The 18,573-nt window shown below is 48.7% G+C and overlaps 2 pseudogenes across 1 annotated transcript; both read left to right on the top strand.

Annotated features, from left to right (window-relative positions):
- Nucleotides 1-2,610: 2,610 nt before the first annotated feature.
- On the top strand, nt 2,611-17,739 carry LOC125541111 (indole-3-acetic acid-amido synthetase GH3.8-like; annotated as a pseudogene). The gene is made up of 4 exons (XR_015615378.1): nt 2,611-3,095; nt 3,171-3,871; nt 7,168-7,186; nt 17,077-17,739. The product of XR_015615378.1 is annotated as an indole-3-acetic acid-amido synthetase GH3.8-like (transcript).
- On the top strand, nt 12,304-16,082 carry LOC147984019 (uncharacterized; annotated as a pseudogene).
- Nucleotides 17,740-18,573: the final 834 nt, after the last annotated feature.

Below are 18,573 nucleotides of genomic sequence, written 5' to 3'. Positions count from 1 at the left end.
GGGGTGGGAAGTGGGAACGGCCGCGCGGAAATTTCCCTCGCGCCAAATCTCATTGTAGATAGGGGGCGAGCTCGGGTCGGCCTCCCAACCTGTGAATCCAAAGGTTGAGGGTGAACTTTTGCCATGCCCCACAAAAAAATTTACATGCCGCGGCCTGATACGGGGTCTGATCGGGCAACTTTTTTCGCCCGAACCCGTATTTTGGCAGTTATTTTGCGGGTCGGGGCATTATGCGGGGTCTGCTAGAGATGCTCTACATCACACGTGAGTGGTAGTCTTGACGTATAAATGTGTTGCTAAATCTCTTCCATCAGATCGGTATTTTGATTGCATTGGCTGAAGCATGCATTTCTACCCAAAGAAAGTTTGTGCATTTCTAATTTTGTACGTAGGACTACTCACAGTCGGCTGCCATGTGGCCTCTTGACGTTTAGCAAAGCTTTCGGTATGATAATACATGCCAACAAGTGAGCAATAAACAACGTGTTTTTTCTATACTGGGCATGTGAGGCAGAAGAACCGGAAGGGTTTCCATATATGGAGAGAAGTTGAACAGTGCGAAAAGAAGAGAAAAACTGTAAACTAACAAAACGTCATATATTTAGGAACAGAGGGAGTAGGAGCCTGCTACGAAGGGCACAAACATTCTCCATATTCACCACTTAATTTGAAATGTTTTGCATCCGGTTCAAATAAAAATTCGTACGTGTGAGAGTTGGTTTCGCCAGACTATGAGCTCAATATGATTCATTGGATGCCCTTTCTTACGGTGCATAGACACGTGCTGGTGCTGGGAATAGAGAATTTTGGCGGCAACAACACCACCGCACATGCCATGCCCGAGCCATGGACCCCATGTGTTAAACGTGTTGGAAGTAAACCCGACATACCCTCCCAGCTGGCGGTGTTTGGGTCATGTACGAGCATGTATCCAATTAGTATTTGAGTCAGAGTTAGTCTAGGAGTAGTATTACTCTAGATAGCTTAGCTTTCGTAATATATATATGTACGTACCCCTGGACTTGTAACACCACCGTGAGATCAATAAAGCAATACACCAGGCTCGAGACGGGCCTGTGGCAATCATCCAGATACTTGTGTGCGTGCGTTTGTTTCCGGCCGGCTGGCCGCCGTGCACGTACGTGTGATTTTGGTGTTGCCTACGGAAAGATTGATTAGGAGCAGACTAGCTAGTACAAGCTAGCTTTGCACTACGGTGTGTATCGACGTAAAGCACTTCGTCGAGATTGTCGGCAAAGTTTGTTCGTCATCGTCCATAGTCGGTCGTATCATCGTTGCCGGAAAGTACTCGACGTCGGGTTTAGGCCAACACGGCTGTCTTCATCGTCACTACTCTCGGCCACTGTAGGTTTAGCACTTTGCGACCCTGTCCGCGTCTTGGCGCTTGCCCAGAAGATCTCACTGTTGAGTGGCCGGTCGATTAGGCGGCAGATCGAGCCGTGACACATGACAACTCCACGAGATTTCTAAGCTAGAGATGCCCCTTACGTCGAGTGACCAGTAGATTGGGCGGCCGATCGAGCTCACTGTCAAAGTGTCAAGTGACCAGTCGATTGGGCGGCGGTAAATGCCACACACATGTTTGTCACTTTCTACCTTAAAAATTCTTTGTACGTCAATCGTCGTTAATGCAACAATGATGTGGTACCTGGTTCAATTTTTACCAAGAAGGCAAATTTTACAATAGTATCTCTTAGAGCATCTACAACCGGACCCATCCTCGCTCCAAATGCCCAGGTGGGCTGTCAGTGTCTGGACAAAAGATAAGCCATCCAACTGGCTCCCAAAAGATCATCTACAGCCAGGCACCCTAAACCCTCCATAAATGTCCGGACGGACGGTCCGGCCGACGGCCAGTAAAAAAAGCCGGTGTGAGGGTGATGATCGGAGCAGAAGACAAGGGGTACTCAGCCAAAGGATTATGTAAAGCCGAAACGATGGAGAACAACTTAGTGCCACATAAGTAAAATTTGGGGCCAGATATCCACAAGTTGCCTTTATTTAATGAAAATATACCGTGAAACTATTGTTCTACGGTTGGTGCTTCAAAAAAAAATCCACAAGTTGCACATGCTCCAGTAATTCATTGGGGCATGCAGGTGCGGAGGCACGCAAATGCCCAGCCGTGCCGAAAACATGATTGCTTCGCGGTCCGCAAACTCGTTTGGTTTCCTGCATGGTTTTTAAGTTTTACTTTTTAAACCTTGATGAATTTGTCGTCAACTTCCAGCAGTTAAAACTTGGTAAGCTTTTAAAACAACTGTTAAGACGTATTCAAAAATGGTTTATTTCAAAGTTCTCGTCATAACAAACACGAATATACATATGAAACTTTGGGTTTAACAAATATAACCGATTCAAAATTGAAGGTACAAAAAAATGGTGTCGGTGCCTCAAGTCGCCTCCCGCACATGCTTGCCATATATGCTGTCGGTTTGTAAATCGTGTCAGGTTAGCAGCATAGTGTACTCTTGTGATTTGTACTGATCACGATCTCTAATTCATCGCCACCTGATTTCGAGACCGATGACCCATTTATAAATAGAAGAGAAAGCTCAAGGACCAATCACAGCATAGTACATATACGTTTTGTAGCTCCTAGCGCTGAGCTATCGTTGCCAGTACGTGTTCCGGGGTGAGCAAATGGCGCCGGCGGCGACGGCCGGCCGGAGACCAGCCTCGTCTACAACGGCATCGGAGGCGGAAGCGAAGGACGCCGAGAACCTCCGTCTCATCGAGGAGATGACCTCCAACGTGGACTCCGTGCAAGAGCGAGTCCTGGCCGAGATCCTCTCCCGGAACGCCGCAACGGAGTACCTCAGGGACTGCGGCGGCCCCACCGACCGTGCCACCTTTCGGGACAAGGTGCCGGTGGTGTCGTACGACGCTCTGAAGCCGTACATCCAGCGCATCGCCAACGGAGACAGGTCGCCCATCATGTCGACGCACCCCGTCTCCGACTTCCTCACCAGCTCCGGCACCTCCGGCGGCGAGCGCAAGCTGATTCCCAGCACCGCCGAGGAGGGCCGCCGACGCCAGCTTCCCTTCAGCCTCCTTAAGGCAGTCATGAACTTGTAAGTCCACTGATCTATACTGTAGCCCTCATTTCCATGCAAAAGCAGAGAGTGATGGACGTGCTGAATGTGCAGGCACTTCCCTGGGCTTGACAAGGGAAAGGGGCTCTACTTTCTCTTCGTCAAGTCGGAGAGCAAAACACCGGGCGGGCTCACGGCGTGGCCGATGATGACAAGCATTTACAAGAGCGAGCAGTTCAAGGGCCCCTTGCGCGACCACACGAGCCCGAGGGCGGCCGTGCTCTGCGCCGACACGTCACAAAGCATGTACGCGCAGATGGTGTGCGGCCTGTGCCAGCGCCACGACGTCCTCCGCGTCGGCGCCGCCTTCGCCTCCGGCCTCTTGCGCGCCATCCGCTTCCTCCAGCTCAACTGGGAGCAGCTCGCCGCCGACATCGAGGCCGGCACGCTCGCCCCGTGCGTGAGCGACGCGTCGGTGCGCGAGGCGGTCGCCGGCATCCTCCGCCGCCCGGACCCCGAGCTCGCCCAGCTCGTCCGGGACGAATGCCGCACGGGCGAATGGGCCGGCATCATCCCGCGCATCTGGCCCAACACGAGGTACCTCGATACCATCGTCACCGGCGCCATGGCGCAGTACGTCCCGGCCCTGGAATACTACGGCGGCGGCCTGCCGTTGGTGTCCACCTCCTACGCGTCCTCCGAGTGCTACTTCGGCATCAACCTTCAGCCGTTGTGCAACCCGACCGACGTTTCCTACACCATCATGCCCAACATGGCCTACTTCGAGTTCCTCCCCGTGGACGACACCACCACAGGCGAGGCCGTGGCACCAGAAGGTGACGCGGCCCGGCTGGTAGACCTCGCCCGTGCGCCACAAGAACGTGCTGGTCTCCATCGAATCTAACAAAATCGACGAGGTCGAGCTGCAGCGCGCCGTGGAGCGGGCCTCGGAGCTGCTCCGGCCGCACTGCGCGTCCGTGGCGGAGTACACCAGCCACGCGTGCACCAAGCGCATCCCGGGGCACTACGTCATCTACTGGGAGCTGCTGACCACCGGCGACGAGGCTGTGGGCAAGGAGACCCTCGACGGGTGCTGCCTGGAGATGGAGGAGGCCCTGAACGCGGTCTACAGGCAGAGCCGGGTGGCGGATGGGTCGGTCGGGCCGCTCGAGATCCGGGTCGTCCGGCCCGGCGCCTTCGAGGAGCTCATGGACTACGCCATCTCTTGCGGCGCGTCCATCAACCAGTACAAGGTGCCCCGCTGCGTCGCTCTCCCGCCCGTCATTGAGCTGCTCGACTCGTGTGTCGTGTCCGCCCACTTCAGCCCTGGCTTACCGCATTGGACCCCAGCACGGCGCAACGACTAGAAGGAGACAGCTCGTCGGGTCATGCTCGCCAATGCTTGGGATGATTGATTTCCTTGGGTATGAAGTGCTTCAGCTGGCCTTGGTCCTAGATTGTTGTTGATCGGATGTGTGGTTTTCACTCCCTTCTTTAATAAATCGTGCTTTGTTTGATATTTCAACTTTGTACGTAGAATTGCTCATACTCAGCTGTCTATGTGTCTCACATTGTTCGTGACGCGGTCGTGTCATGTGCCTCGTCTCCTCGCCTTCCTTGCTGCAGTTCGAGCTTTTCAACAAAGAGCATTTTTTATTAACTCATAATGTAGCATCAAGCGATATAATCACAATAATACTAGTAGAAAAGGGGGCAAAGGTTCAGGCCGGGTAAGCCCATTAGTCCCGATTCAGTCTAGAACCAGGACCAATGGGTGCATTGGACCCGGTTCGTGAGCCCAGGGGGCTGGCCGGGCCACGTGGGCCATTGGTCTCGGCTCGTCTGGACTTTTTGGTCCCGGTTTGTGGGACGAACCGGGACCAATGGTCCTGGCTCCTGGCCCACCACCATTGGCCCCGGTTGGAGGCATGAACCGGGACCAAAGGCCCCCCTTTAGTCCCAGTTTATGCCACCAACCGGCACCAATGGTGGTGCCTATATATGCCCCCTCGCGCAAGAGCAGAGCACACTGCTCTGTTTTTTCTGGCTAAGGAGGAGAGGGCTTGGTGGTGCTCTAGCTCACCTCCTATGCACACAAGGTGTTCGATGGAATGCCCGAGCCACACTACTTAAGCTTTCTCCTCTCCAAGCTCGACCTCCAAACTCCATTTTCCTCAATATTTGTCTAGGTTAAGCGGTCCGTCACGCCCCGCCCCCGTCTTCACCGCCGTCGATCACCCGCGCCGATCTCATCACCGGCACCACCGTGGTGAGCCTCTTGTTCTTATCTTCATCTGAAAGGAAAAATATTCTTACTTGTATGTTTAGATAGATACTTGTATCATTTTCTTACTTTTATTATTGCATCTTATATAGTGCGATGGTTTTGGTATCCGCCCCCGTCGGCCCTCGTCCTGTCTATGATTCGGATGTGGTATATATTATCTTTATAACTATTGGTTCATTTATTGTTTATGAAAATTATGCCGCCTAAGGTGACATAGATTTTATTTATGTAGGAGGTATGTGAACCGGAAATTCCAACCGACCCTATTGTTCAGAGGTTAAATTTAGTTGAAGAAGAAAACAATTTCTTGAAGGAAAAAAAAATTGAGGAGGAGAAGATGATATTGGAGTTGCATGTTGCGGATGTCGTCGATGATCACAAAATCAAGATGGATGCAATGCACGTGAAGATTAGAAAGATTAGAAAATATGCCGTTCATACCGAGGCTTGGTATCATTATGCCGTTGGATCAATTGTTACCTTGGTTGCGATTATGATCGCGTTTGTTTTCGCATTGAAACGTTTTACATAGTTTCAATGTATGGTTTAATTAATTAGATGCTCTGGAGAGCTATATGTTGTTAGCTGAGAACTATGTATGTACTTTGGTTTTAATGTGATGATGAACTTATATTAATTTGGTCACTTAATTATCTATTCATGATGTTCTGTAATGGTTTTTGACACACTTAATTATATATAACGCACGCAGATGAACCGGCTATGGATGTATGGTGACAGACACACCTCCGAGTACATTAAGGGCGTGCATGAATTTCTCGAAGCGGCTGAGGCAAACAAGCAGAATGGTTTTATGTGTTGTCCATGCCCTAATTGTGGGAATACGAAGTCTTACTCTGACCGGAAAATCCTTCACACCCACCTGCTTTACAAGGGTTTCATGCCACACTGTAATGTTTGGACAAGGCACGGAGAAATAGGGGTTATGATGGAAGACGGCGAAGAAGAAGAGTACGATGACAACTATGTGCCCCCTGAATATGGTGATGCTGCAACGGGGGGAGCTGGTGAAGATCAAGAGGAACCAGACGATGTGGCCAATGATGCTGCAACGGGTGAAGCTGCTGAAGATCAAGAGGAACCAGACGATGTGCCCGATGATGATGATCTCCGCCGGGTCATTGTCGATGCAAGGACGCAATGCGAAAGTCAAAAGGAAAAGCTGAAGTTCGATCGCATGTTAGAGGATCACAAAAAAGGGTTGTACCCCAATTGCGAAGATGGCAACACAAAGCTCGGTACCATACTGGAATTGCTGCAGTGGAAGGCAGAGAATGCTGTGCCTGACAAAGGATTTGAGAAGCTACTGAAAATATTGAAGAAGAAGCTTCCAAAGGATAATGAATTGCCCGACAGTAAATACGCAGCAAAGAAGGTCGTATGCCCTCTAGGATTGGAGGTGCAGAAGATACATGCATGCCCTAATGACTGCATCCTCTACCATGGTGCATACAAGGATCTGAATGCATGCCCGGTATGCGGTGCATTGCGGTATAAGATCAGACGAGATGACCCTGGTGATGTTGACGGCGAGCCCCCCAGGAAGAGGGTTCCTGCGAAGGTGATGTGGTATGCTCCTATAATACCATGGTTGAAACGTCTGTTCAGAAACGGAGAGCATGCCAAATTGATGCGATGGCACAGTGAGGACCGTAAGAAATACGGGAAGTTGAGAGCACCCGCTGACGGGTCGCAATGGAGAAAAATCAAGAGAAAATACTGAGATGAGTTTGCAAAGGACCCAAGGAACATATGGTTTGCTTTAAGCGCGGATGGCATTAATCCTTTCGGGGAGCAGAGCAGCAATCACAGCACCTAGCCCGTGACTCTATGTATGTATAACCTTCCTCCTTGGATGTGCATGAAGCGGAAGTTCATTATGATGCCAGTTCTTATCCAATGCCCTAAGCAACCTGGCAACGACATTGATGTGTACCTAAGGCCATTAGTTGAAGGACTTTTACAGCTGTGGAATGGAAATGATGTACGTACGTGGGATGAGCACAAACAAGAGGAATTTAACCTAAAGGTGTTGCTGTTCGTGACCATAAACGATTGGCCCGTTCTCAGTAGCCTTTCAGGACAGACAAACAAGGGATACCACACATGCACGCACTGTTTGAATGACACCGAAAGTATATACCTGGACAGATGCAGGAAGAATGTGTACGTGGGCCATCGTCGATTTCTCCCGACCAACCATCAATGTCGAAAGAAAGGTAAGCATTTCAAAGGCGAGGCAGATCATCGGAAGAAGCCCGCCATGCGTACCGGTGATCACGTACTTGCTATGGTCAATGATTTACACGTAATCTTTGGAAAGGGTCCCGACGGACTAGCTGTTCCGATTGACGCTGAGGGACGCGCACCCATGTGGAAGAAGAAATCTATATTCTTCGACCTACCCTACTGGAAAGAGTTAGAGGTCCGCTCTTCAATCGACGTGATGCACGTGACAAAGAACCTTTGCGTGAACCTGTTAGGCTTCTTGAGCGTGTATGGGAAGACAAAAGATACACCTGAGGCACGGGAGGACCTGCAACGTTTGCACGAAAAAGACGGCATGCCTCCGAAGCAGTATGAAGGTCCTGCCAGTTACGCTCTTACGAAAGAAGAGAAAGAAATTTTCTTTGAATGCCTGCTCAGTATGAAGGTCCTGACTGGATTCTCGTCGAATATAAAGGGAATAATAAATATGCCAGAGAAAAAGTTTCAGAACCTAAAGTCTCATGACTACCACGTGATTATGACGCAACTGCTTCCGGTTGCATTGAGGGGGCTTCTACCGGAAAACGTCCGATTAGCCATTGTGAAGCTATGTGCATTCCTGATCGATCCAGAAATCATACCAAGGCTAAGGAGTGATGTGGCGCAATGTCTTGTCAGTTTCGAGCTGGTGTTCCCACCATCCTTCTTCAATATCATGACGCACGTCCTAGTTCATCTAGTCGACGAGATTGTCATTCTGGGGCCCGTATTTCTACACAATATGTTCCCCTTTGAGAGGTTCATGGGAGTCCTAAAGAAATATGTCCGTAACCGCGCTAGGCTAGAAGGAAGCATCTCCATGGGCCATCAAACAGAGGATGTCATCGGGTTTTGTGTTGACTTCATTCCTAGCCTTAAGAAGATAGGTCTCCCTAAATCACGGTATGAGGGGAGACTGACTGGAAAAGGCACGCTAGGAGCGGACTCAATAATATGTAGGGACGAACATTCTTGGTCTAAAGCACACTACACAATTTTACAGAACTCTACCTTGGTGACCCCGTATGTCGATGAACACAAGAATAGTCTGTGCTCCAAACACCCGGAGTAGTGCGACGACTGGATTACATGTGAACACATCAGGACTTTCAGCAGTTGGTTGGAAACACGTCTCAGAGGTGACAACACTGTTTGTGATGAGCTGTACTTGTTGTCCAGGGGACCATCTTTGACTGTATTGATTTACAAAGGATACGAGATAAATAGGAATACATTTTACACGATTGAACAAGATCAAAAGAGCACCAACCAAAACAGCGGTGTCCGCTTTGATGCAACAACCGAAAAGGGAAAGGACACATATTATGGTTACATAGTGGACATATGTGAACTTGACTACGGACATGATTTTAAGGTCCCTTTGTTTAAGTGCAAATGGGTCAATCTGTCAGGAGGCGGGGTACAGGTAGACCCACAGTACGGAATGACAACAGTGGATCTGAAAAATCTTGGGTACACTGACGAACCGTTCGTCCTAGGCAATGATGTGGCACAGGTTATCTATGTGAAGGACATGTCTACCAGACCGAGAAAAAGAAAAGATAAGGAAGCGAATACATTATACGATGAGCCAAAGCGCCATATAGTTCTTTCAGAAAAAAGGGACATCGTGGGAGTGGAGGGCAAAACAGACATGTCTGAAGATTATGAAAAGTTTCATGAAATTCCTCCCTTCAAAGTCAAGGCTGACCCAAGCATCCTGATAAACGATGAAGATTATCCATGGTTACGGCGCAATAAGCAAATGACACAAGCGAAGAAAAAGTGAAGATTTTCTCCCGCAACTATTATGATGATACCATGCCAACTGTGTAACAGACGAGTATGATACCATTCTCCATTTTGTACATGCACATGCTATGCCAACTTTTTCAGAGTTCATTTCAAATGCTTTAATGTCTTATGGTTTGGCCCTCGTAATACCATTAATCCCGGTTCACTCCTTGTCAACAATGTTCTCACCAAGAACACTCTCAAGAGGGCAACAAACTTGTGATTCACACAAATTTCAAAATATTCAAATTTTAACTATTCTAATTTAAAAACTAATGGCACTAACAGAAAGTTTATAATTTTCTAAAACTAAAAGCAAAAAGAATTAAAAAATAAAGCAAAAAACAAAAGAAAATAAATAATGCAGAAAACAAAACAAAAAACTGAAATAAAAATAAAAATAGCAACAATAAGTATTTTTTTGTAAGTAGAAACAAAATAAAATAAATAAAGCAACAAAGAAAACAAAAAAAATGTTTTCAAATTTGAAAACTAATGGCAATAACAAAAAATTTATAATTTTTCTAAAACTAAAAGCATAAGGAATTAAAAAATAAAGCAAAAAACAAAAAACAAAATAAATAAAGCAACAAAAAAACAAAAAAACAAAAAAAAGTGCCACCTACTGGGCCCCCACAGGCTGAATACGACTAGAAACCCATCCATGGGCCAGGATTCAGGCCCGCAGGAGGCCCAGTAGGCCCACAGGCATAGCAGTGACAATTAGGCCCGTAAGCCTGCAATGGATAGAAGCTCGAGAGGGGTGCGGCAGTGGGGCTTATAAACCACTGCACACCCCTCTCAACTAGCGAGGTGGGACTAAACTTTCGACGCGGGCGCAACAGCACAAGGCCTTTGGTCCCGGTTGGTGGCACCAACCGGGACTAAAGGTGGGCATTGGTCCCGGTTGGTGCCACGAACCAGTACCAATGAGCCCCTTTAGTCCCGTTGGTGCCACCAACCGGGACCAAAGGCCGCCGCTTCCCGCCCTTTGGGCTGCTAAAAAGTGGCCTTTGGTCACGGTTGGTGGCACCAACCGGGACTAATGCCCACCTTTAGTCCCGGTTGCTGCCACGAACCGGGACTAAAGGCTCTGCTATATAAGTCCACACTTAGGAAATTTTCACTCTCATCTTGCAGTTGCCGCCCCCGACGCCGCCGACGCCGCCAGGCTGCCCCGACGCCGCCCGCCCCGGCCCGCCCCCGTCGTCGCCGTCACCCGCGCCCCTGCCCCGACGCGCGCCGCCCCGGCCCGCCCTCGTCGCCGTCGCTCGCGTCCCTGCCCCAACGCGCGCCGCCCCGGCCCGCCCTCGCCGTCGCCCCGTGCCGGCCCCTTCCCCGACGCGCGCCACCCCGGCCCGCCATCACCGTCGCCCGCGCCCCCTACCCCCAGCGCGCGCCCACTGCCCCGTCGCCATCCTCGCCGCCGACCCTGCGGTCCTCCTGGTCCGGCCGGTGCCCTCCCTAGCTAGCATTTTTTTCCATATATATGCTTTTTTCATATATATGCTTGTTTTTTATATATATGTATATATGTTCTCTGTGTATATATATGTTCATGTATATATGCAAAAGATAGTTTTTTAGAAAAATTAGGATTTTTTTCTGTTTATAGATTTTTTTGGTGATATTAATTATTGTAAATATGCAAATGTTTGTATATTCATATGAACAATGAATTAGGCAATACTACTTTATGTATTTTTAAGAAGGAAGAAGAAGAAAAAGAATGAGAGGAAAAAGGAAATAAGAAGAGGAAGAAAGGAAAAGAAGAGGGGAGAGGAAGAAGAGGAGAAATAAATAAGAAGAAGAAAAAAGAATAAAAAGAAGAGGAGAAGAAGAAAGGAATAGAGGAAAAGAAGAGAAAATATCACTTGATTCAATTGGGAGTTAATCTTCCAGATGATTGCGTCATTGACAGAATTCTCCAATCACTGCTACCAAGCTATTCCTTTCTTTTTCTCTTCTTTTTTTTCTTCTTTTTTTCTTCGATCTTCTCCTCTAGCTATTCCTTTCTTCTTCTCCTCTTTTTATTTCTTCTTCGTTTTCTTATGTTTTATCGGGTCTGTCATCGTCGATATACCCCTCCCGATAACTTCAACACGTGGGGGGGGGGTCGATATACCCCCTCCCCGATAACATTATTTTCCCGTGTATGTATCTCATCGTTGTCGATATTACCCCTCCTGGTAACTTCAACACGAGGGGGGACGATATATATACCCCCTCCCGATAACTTCAACACGTGGGGGGGGGGGGTCGATATACCCCCTCCCCGATAATATTATTTTCCCATGTACATATGTCGTCGTTGTCGATATATAAACCCCTCCCGATTACATCAACACATGGGGGGGAGTCGATATACCCGCTCCCCGATAACATTATTTTCCCGTGTATGTATCTCATCGTTGTCGATATTACCCCCTCCCGATAACTTCAACACGTGGGGGGGGGTCGATATATATACCCCCTCCCCGATAATATTATTTTCCCATGTACGTATATCGTCGTTTTCGATATAAATGTACCCCTCCCGATAACTTCAACACGTGGGGGGGGGTCGATATACCCCCTCCCCGATAATATTATTTTCCCATGTACGTATATTGTCGTTGTCGATATAAATGTACCCCCTCCCCGATAACATTATTTTCCCGTGTATGTATCTCATCGTTGTCGATATTACCCCCTCCCGGATAACTTGGACAGTGAAAACTCTCGAGGATTACACCCAAACTAATATATCCACGTGCTGTCATGATTGTGTAATAATTGCCATGTTGTAATATATATTTGAAGAAACAATGGAGCACGGACGAGACGAGGAAGCAGAAAAGAGGTTGCGGGACATAATCTTAGACGGAGGTGATGTCATGTCGTGTTTTCTTAACGACAATGATGGTCTCGAAGAACAGCAGGGTGAAGAAGCAGGTCCGAAAGAACAGCACGGTGAAGAAGCAGGTCCGGAAGAACAGCAAGGTGAAGAAGCAGGTCCGGAAGAACAGGGTGATGGCTCCGGTGACCGAACAGAGTCGGCCAGGTAAATATATTAGTTAAGCATGTGCTGAGACTAGCTAATTGATGCATTCATTGTTTTGGTACGTACACATATTAATTAACTCTCGTTTTTCTTCTTTTTTCTAGCCCTCCGGATCAAGCACAACTTCGGTAAAGAGACGAGGCCCGAAGAAAAAGTTGTGCGAGGATGAAAGGTTTGAGATCACAGCAATCGCGCGCGAGGGCCTACCGATTGAACCCATCCGGACGAAGGATGCATTTACTGCTCAGTGCGGGGTTCTTGTTAGGGACAAGATCCCGATCAGTATCCACCAATGGTTTAAGCTGGCTAAAGAAGACCCTGAGGTGTCTTATGTCAATGATATGCAGAAAGATAATCTTTGGAAGGAGCTGAAGGCAAATTTCACCCTACCGCCAAAGGAGGATCCGGAGAAGCCGGTTATAGAGCAATTAATTAAGTCTGTTGCTCTTAAGAAGATGGCAGAGCTATTCAGGAGGTGGAAGAATGAGCTGAAAGGTTTGTCGACAAAGAAGAGACACCAGAATTCAAGGGCAAATATAAGAAGATCAGAGATCAATGGCCCGCATTTGTGACCCACAAGACATCGGATAAGAGTAAGAAGATGTCGGAGACAAACAAGAAAAATGCTGCGAAGAAGATGCTTCACCATCGCACGGGGTCAGGTGGCTACCTCAAAGGCCGGCCTAAGTGGGCAAAGGCTGAGACTGATCTGCTTGATAAAGGGATCGAACCAGAGACAATGAACTGGCCAGACCGTTGCCGGACTTGGTTCTTCGGGGCTGGCGGATCCTTGGACCCTGTAACAGGGAAGTGCATTTGGATGGACGAGCAACTTGACATACCCTTGAAGAAGCTTCGGTACTATATCGATGCAGTGCAGAAAGGGACGTTCCTTCCAGACAGAGAGAACGACGAGCTCACAAAGGCCCTCGGAAATCCTGAGCACCCTGGACGGACACGAGGCACGCCAGGCTCCATTCCGTGGAAGGCTGGGTTTCCGGACGCAGGCGGTTACAAAAGCCACGAGAGGAGGAAGAAAGTGCAGCAGACCGAACTGCAGGCGCTGCACGCAAGGGTAGAAGCGATAGAGGAACGAGAAGCAAATCGCAGCAAACGACTTGCCGAAGCTTCCCCTGAAGCTACCCTGCCATCTCAGCGGAGAAGCAGCGTGGCTTCCACCGAGCTGCTTCAGCCGGAGCATGTCTTGACGGCTCCTGCCAGCTATCCCGTGGATGCTATCACGGAGTCTCAAAATTGCCACCTTATGACGCAATGGATTAATATGAAGGTTAAGGCGGCTGTTGGCTCTGTTTTTCCTAATGAACCCGGTGCAACTTTTCACTGCCGGCTGATTCCAGAAGGATATGCTAAGGTGATGGTGGATGAAATAACGGAGGGATTTGAGGACCTCCCGCTTGACCACCCTACCGGAGAAGGGGAGACTCGGCTGGGTTCTTCTCTGAAGACTCCATGCCTATGGCGGAAGGAGCTCATCAACCTTTCGAACTGGACGCCTCCACTTCCTCCTCCTCCTCCGGCGAGTCAGGGCACTCCGCCTCCTCCACCGCCTCCTCCTCCGGCGAGTGACGATCAGGGCCCTCGGCCGGCTCCTTCTTCGGTGCGTGGCGGCACTCCGCCTCCTTCTCCGCCTGCGCCGGCGCGCCCGAGCAGCCAGCCTCCTCCTTCTCCGCCTCGTCAGCAAGGGCGGAAGAGACCCGCCGCCGCTCCGGCAGCTGCTCCGGCGCGTCGTAGTCCTTCTCCTCCGCCTCGTAAGCAAGTAAAGAAGATAGCCGCTCCGTCTGCTCGGCCGGCGTCTAGCAGTACAGCCAGAGGCGGGACGAAATACAGATTCGGTCCTTCTCTGAAGACTCCAGAGAAGTTACCATATGAGATGAGACCGGAGGAGAACGTGAAGATCGCGCAAACCGAAGTGAAGGAATGGTTTGAAGGGTTGAAAGCACAGAGACATCCACTTCCGGAGGAGAAGATAGATCCGATGAAAGCGAAGCGCACTCTGGCTGCCCTGGCAAAACCACCCAAGTCTCCGCCGAAAGGCAACTATGAGCGCATTATTGAAAAGACATGGGACGAAGCGGAGCGGTCGGGAAGTACAGTCAGTGATCAAAGGATGAAAGAACGACGAGCAGCTGGAAAACAAATTTCCCAACTCGGGGAACAAGGGAATCAATCGTGCCGCCCGCTCAAGGTGCCTAGCGACATCGTCGATCCGAGGATGGTGCCCGGTTATAGCAATCTTGGAGATTACCTGCCCGACGATGTACATTATGATTTCATGGACGTGCAGATACACAGATACGAGTACGGAAAGCCTCTCGTCAAAAATGAAAGATCTCTATCAACGATGATGCGAAGATTGCATGATTGGTACTTGAAAATCTGCAGAAAGTCTGGGGGAAGGAGTACTTTGTATGTGAGAGTTAAACCGGAGCATGACCTCGTTGGAATTGATCTGTTGCCTATTCCATTTGAGGAGTTCTATCAGTTTTTCAATCAATTGGCCCTCGATAAAGCAACGGTCACCTGCTACTGTCTGTAAGTACTACTACTTCTGTCATTAAGTCTCTCTATATAGCTCAGCTCTTTCATTGCATGTATTTATAATTATCCTCACTATATTATGCAGATTGAAGATCACCGAATTGAAGAAAAGACAAATCGGTGATATTGGGTTCATTAACACATATATCATAGATGCAACTGAGGTTAAATTTCATGCTGCAGATACCGAGGCCAACTTGCTACGATCATTCAAAATAAATGAAAACAAAGATATAATACTCTTTCCTTACAACTTCAAGTGAGTGTTACTGTATTGTGCATATTCGGTTTCCCTTATATATTAGTCCAGGTTATAGTAATGTAATTGATGAGTTATGCATGCGTGTGCAGGCACCACTATATTCTCCTAGAGATTAGGCTTGAGCAGGGAGTAGTAACTGTCTTGGACTCTAAACGAAAATATCCCCAGGAGTATGCGGACATGACTGAAATCCTCGAGAAGTAAGTTAAATCGATCATTATCCACCATATCAGCAACTTTGTTCATTTCCTGATATCAAGTAATTGTTTTCTTTTGTCTGGTAGGTTTGGAGAAAATTCACCAAAAAATCTCCGGGACTGCCGAAGATGCTGCAATTTAGATACCCGAAATTAAGTACTATAGTAGCATGTTCTGCGCGTCTCCTAGCTATTGATTCAAGCACTAGTTTCATCAATACCATTTGGCATTCTTGCTTATCTGTTTGATTGACCTCTATTTCTTGTAAAGTGATTGTGGCAGGAACAAGGGAATGATTTCTGTGGATACTACGTTTGTGAGTCCATCCGCCACACGACCTGTGAGCGGGGCGGGTACTCTGACGAACAATATGAAGTGTGTAAGAAATAATATTCACAATTTTAGTTTATTACCATCATTTGTGTTGAGTTTCATTTATTCATATATATATATATGTATTAACCCCCTTCTTCAAATTAGATGTTCCAGATGCGGGATGAACTCCTACCACCAGATCGCATGCGAGCAATTCAAGAGGAATTGACGGCATTCTTTCTTGACCACGTGATCGCTGAAGACGAAGAATACTATGTGGACCATGCGTCCGTAGTTTAGGAGATTATATTTGTAAGAGATAATTATTGTATATATGTAGCCGCTAGTGTCGTATAGATATACGAGAACTTGTTGTTCGACCAATCTCTCGGAGAAGGAGAGGTGGTCGATATCACTTCTCTGTGTATGCATATATGTTCATGACGATCTTCTGTTTCCTTCGTTTGCTTACTAGCTAGCTAGCGTGTCTAGTCCTCTCTATATGTATGTAGTACGTAGCGTCGACCAAGCACGGACATACGAGAGGACACTTCTCTCTATTAATTAGCTATCTAGCACAATATATACCTAAATTAACCCCCCAAAACCCCCAACCCCCCCTCCTTTAAAAAAAACAAAAAACCCAGCCACAAAAATGCTGACGCGTGGATGCCTATTGGTCCCGGTTGGTGCCACCAACCGGGACCAAAGGCCCTCCTGCCTAGGCTCAGCGCGCAGGCCACGTGGAGGCCCATCTGTCCCAGTTCTGGTTAGAACCGGGACTAAAGGGTCAGGGCATTAGTAACGACCCTTTAGTCCCGATTCTGGAACCGGGACAAAAGGCCCTTATGAACCGGGACAATAGGCCCGTTTTCTACTAGTGTAAATACATATCCGACCTCTGCATAATTAGGATGCACACAGCCAACACTACACACACTCAAAGATCATCACACCGGCAAAGAGCGAAGTCAAATAAGACCGAGGCAATGCCAAGGCCAAGAAAAAGAATTAGAAAAATGAAGCGATCAAAACAATGAACGATGATATACAACAACGACCATCGAACCGGTCATCTTTTGACAACTAAGGACTACGAAAAAGGGTTCTTCAAAAGCAACGCCTTCGGTAAGGAAACGATGCATAAGCACCGCCGTCGCCAGATCGACCACCGAAAGCTAGATCGTGAGCTTTCACCCTGAAGATCAAGTCCGAGCAACTCCTAGAAATGCCTTCAAGAGGGTAAAGACGCAAAAAAACGCTGCCATTGCCAGATATAACAAACTAAGGTCAGACCTAGAGTCATCACCCTGGAGCTCGAGACCGGGTACTCGAGGAGCACCACCCAATCGAAGGCATCCAATGTTATCTCCTCCACTCGAGGGCTCAGCCGATACCGCGTCGGCGACGTGCTCCGCGTGGCGGGTTACCACAACGCCGCTCCACGGTTCACGTTCGTGCGCCACAAGAACGTGCTGGTCTCCATCGAATCTAACAAGACCGACGAGGTCGAGCTGCAGCACGCCGTGGAGCGGGCCTCGGACCTGCTTCGGCCTCATGGCGCGTCCGTGGCGGAGTACACCAGCCACGCATGCACCAAGCGCATCCCGGGGCACTACATCATCTACTGGGAGCTGCTGACCACCGGCAATGAGGCGGTGAGCAAGGAGACCCTCGACAGGTGCTGCCTGGAGATGGAGGAGGCCCTGAACGCGGTCTACAAGCAGAGCCGGGTGGCGGATGGGTCGGTCGGGCCGCTCGAGATCCTGTCCTCCGGCTCGGCACCTTCAAGGAGCTCATGTACGACGCCATCTCTTGCGGCGCGTCCATCAACCAGTACAAGGTGCCCCGTTGCGCCGCGCTCCCGCCCATTATTGAGCTGCTCGACTCGTGTGTCATGTCTGCCCACTTCAGCCCTAGCTTGTCACACTGGACCCCAGCGCGGAGCCACGGCTAGAAGGAGGCAGCTGGTCGGGTCATGCTCGCCGATGTTTGGGGTGATTGACTTTGTTGGGTATGGGAGGTGCTTCCCGTGGCCTTGAACCTAAGGCACCATTGTATCTCGCTTGAGTGATGTGCCTTGATTATTGTTGACTGGATGTGTGGTTTTCGCTTCCTTTTTTAACAAAATCGTGCTTTGCTTGATATTTCAATTTCAATTTTACTACTGATTCACATCTAGATGTGAAATAATTATCTCACATCTAATTATCAGACCGTCAGATATAACTTGTTAGATCTGTACGTTGTTAAGGTAAATGTGGACGAAGATGGAGTGGCTAGAGGTAACCAACTTCGGGTTAGAGCAAAAATCTCTGTTTATGAGCCTTTGATCCATGGTTTCTATCTGAAAAATTCTCAGGGTGATAAAGTTGGCACCTGGCTTAGTTTTCATTATGAGAAAAAACTGCACTTCTGCTTTGAGTGTGGAAGACTGGTGCATGTTGATGGACAGTGTGATCCTCCCATGGACTCAACGATGCAAGGGGGGAGGGCTGGCTGAGAGCCTCACCAGGAAGGAGTGCTGGTATAGAGATCTGAAGCTAAAGGAGGAAAAGGGAACAATAGTTACAACTTTGCAAGCTCGCAGTCAGCAAATAGTAATAGAGAGCAGCAAAGTCATGATAGGGTCAGAGACTTCCCGACAAAGCGCAACCTGCATGGTGAGTTCAGTCGTCCGGCAAACTCCCGCACTGGCATGGAGCGTAGGCCGGATAGAGGGGAGGTAAATAGTCCAAGTAAGACCGTTGTAGAGGAGAGTGGATGGCAGAGAGAGACCTAAGGCATGAGC

This window comes from Triticum urartu, chromosome 2A (assembly GCF_056163025.1).
Source record: "Triticum urartu cultivar PI428250 chromosome 2A, HENAU_Tu73, whole genome shotgun sequence".
Lineage (NCBI taxonomy): Eukaryota > Viridiplantae > Streptophyta > Magnoliopsida > Poales > Poaceae > Triticum > Triticum urartu.
Note: the sequence above shows the minus strand (reverse complement) of the source record. Positions and strands in the feature narration are given on the sequence as shown.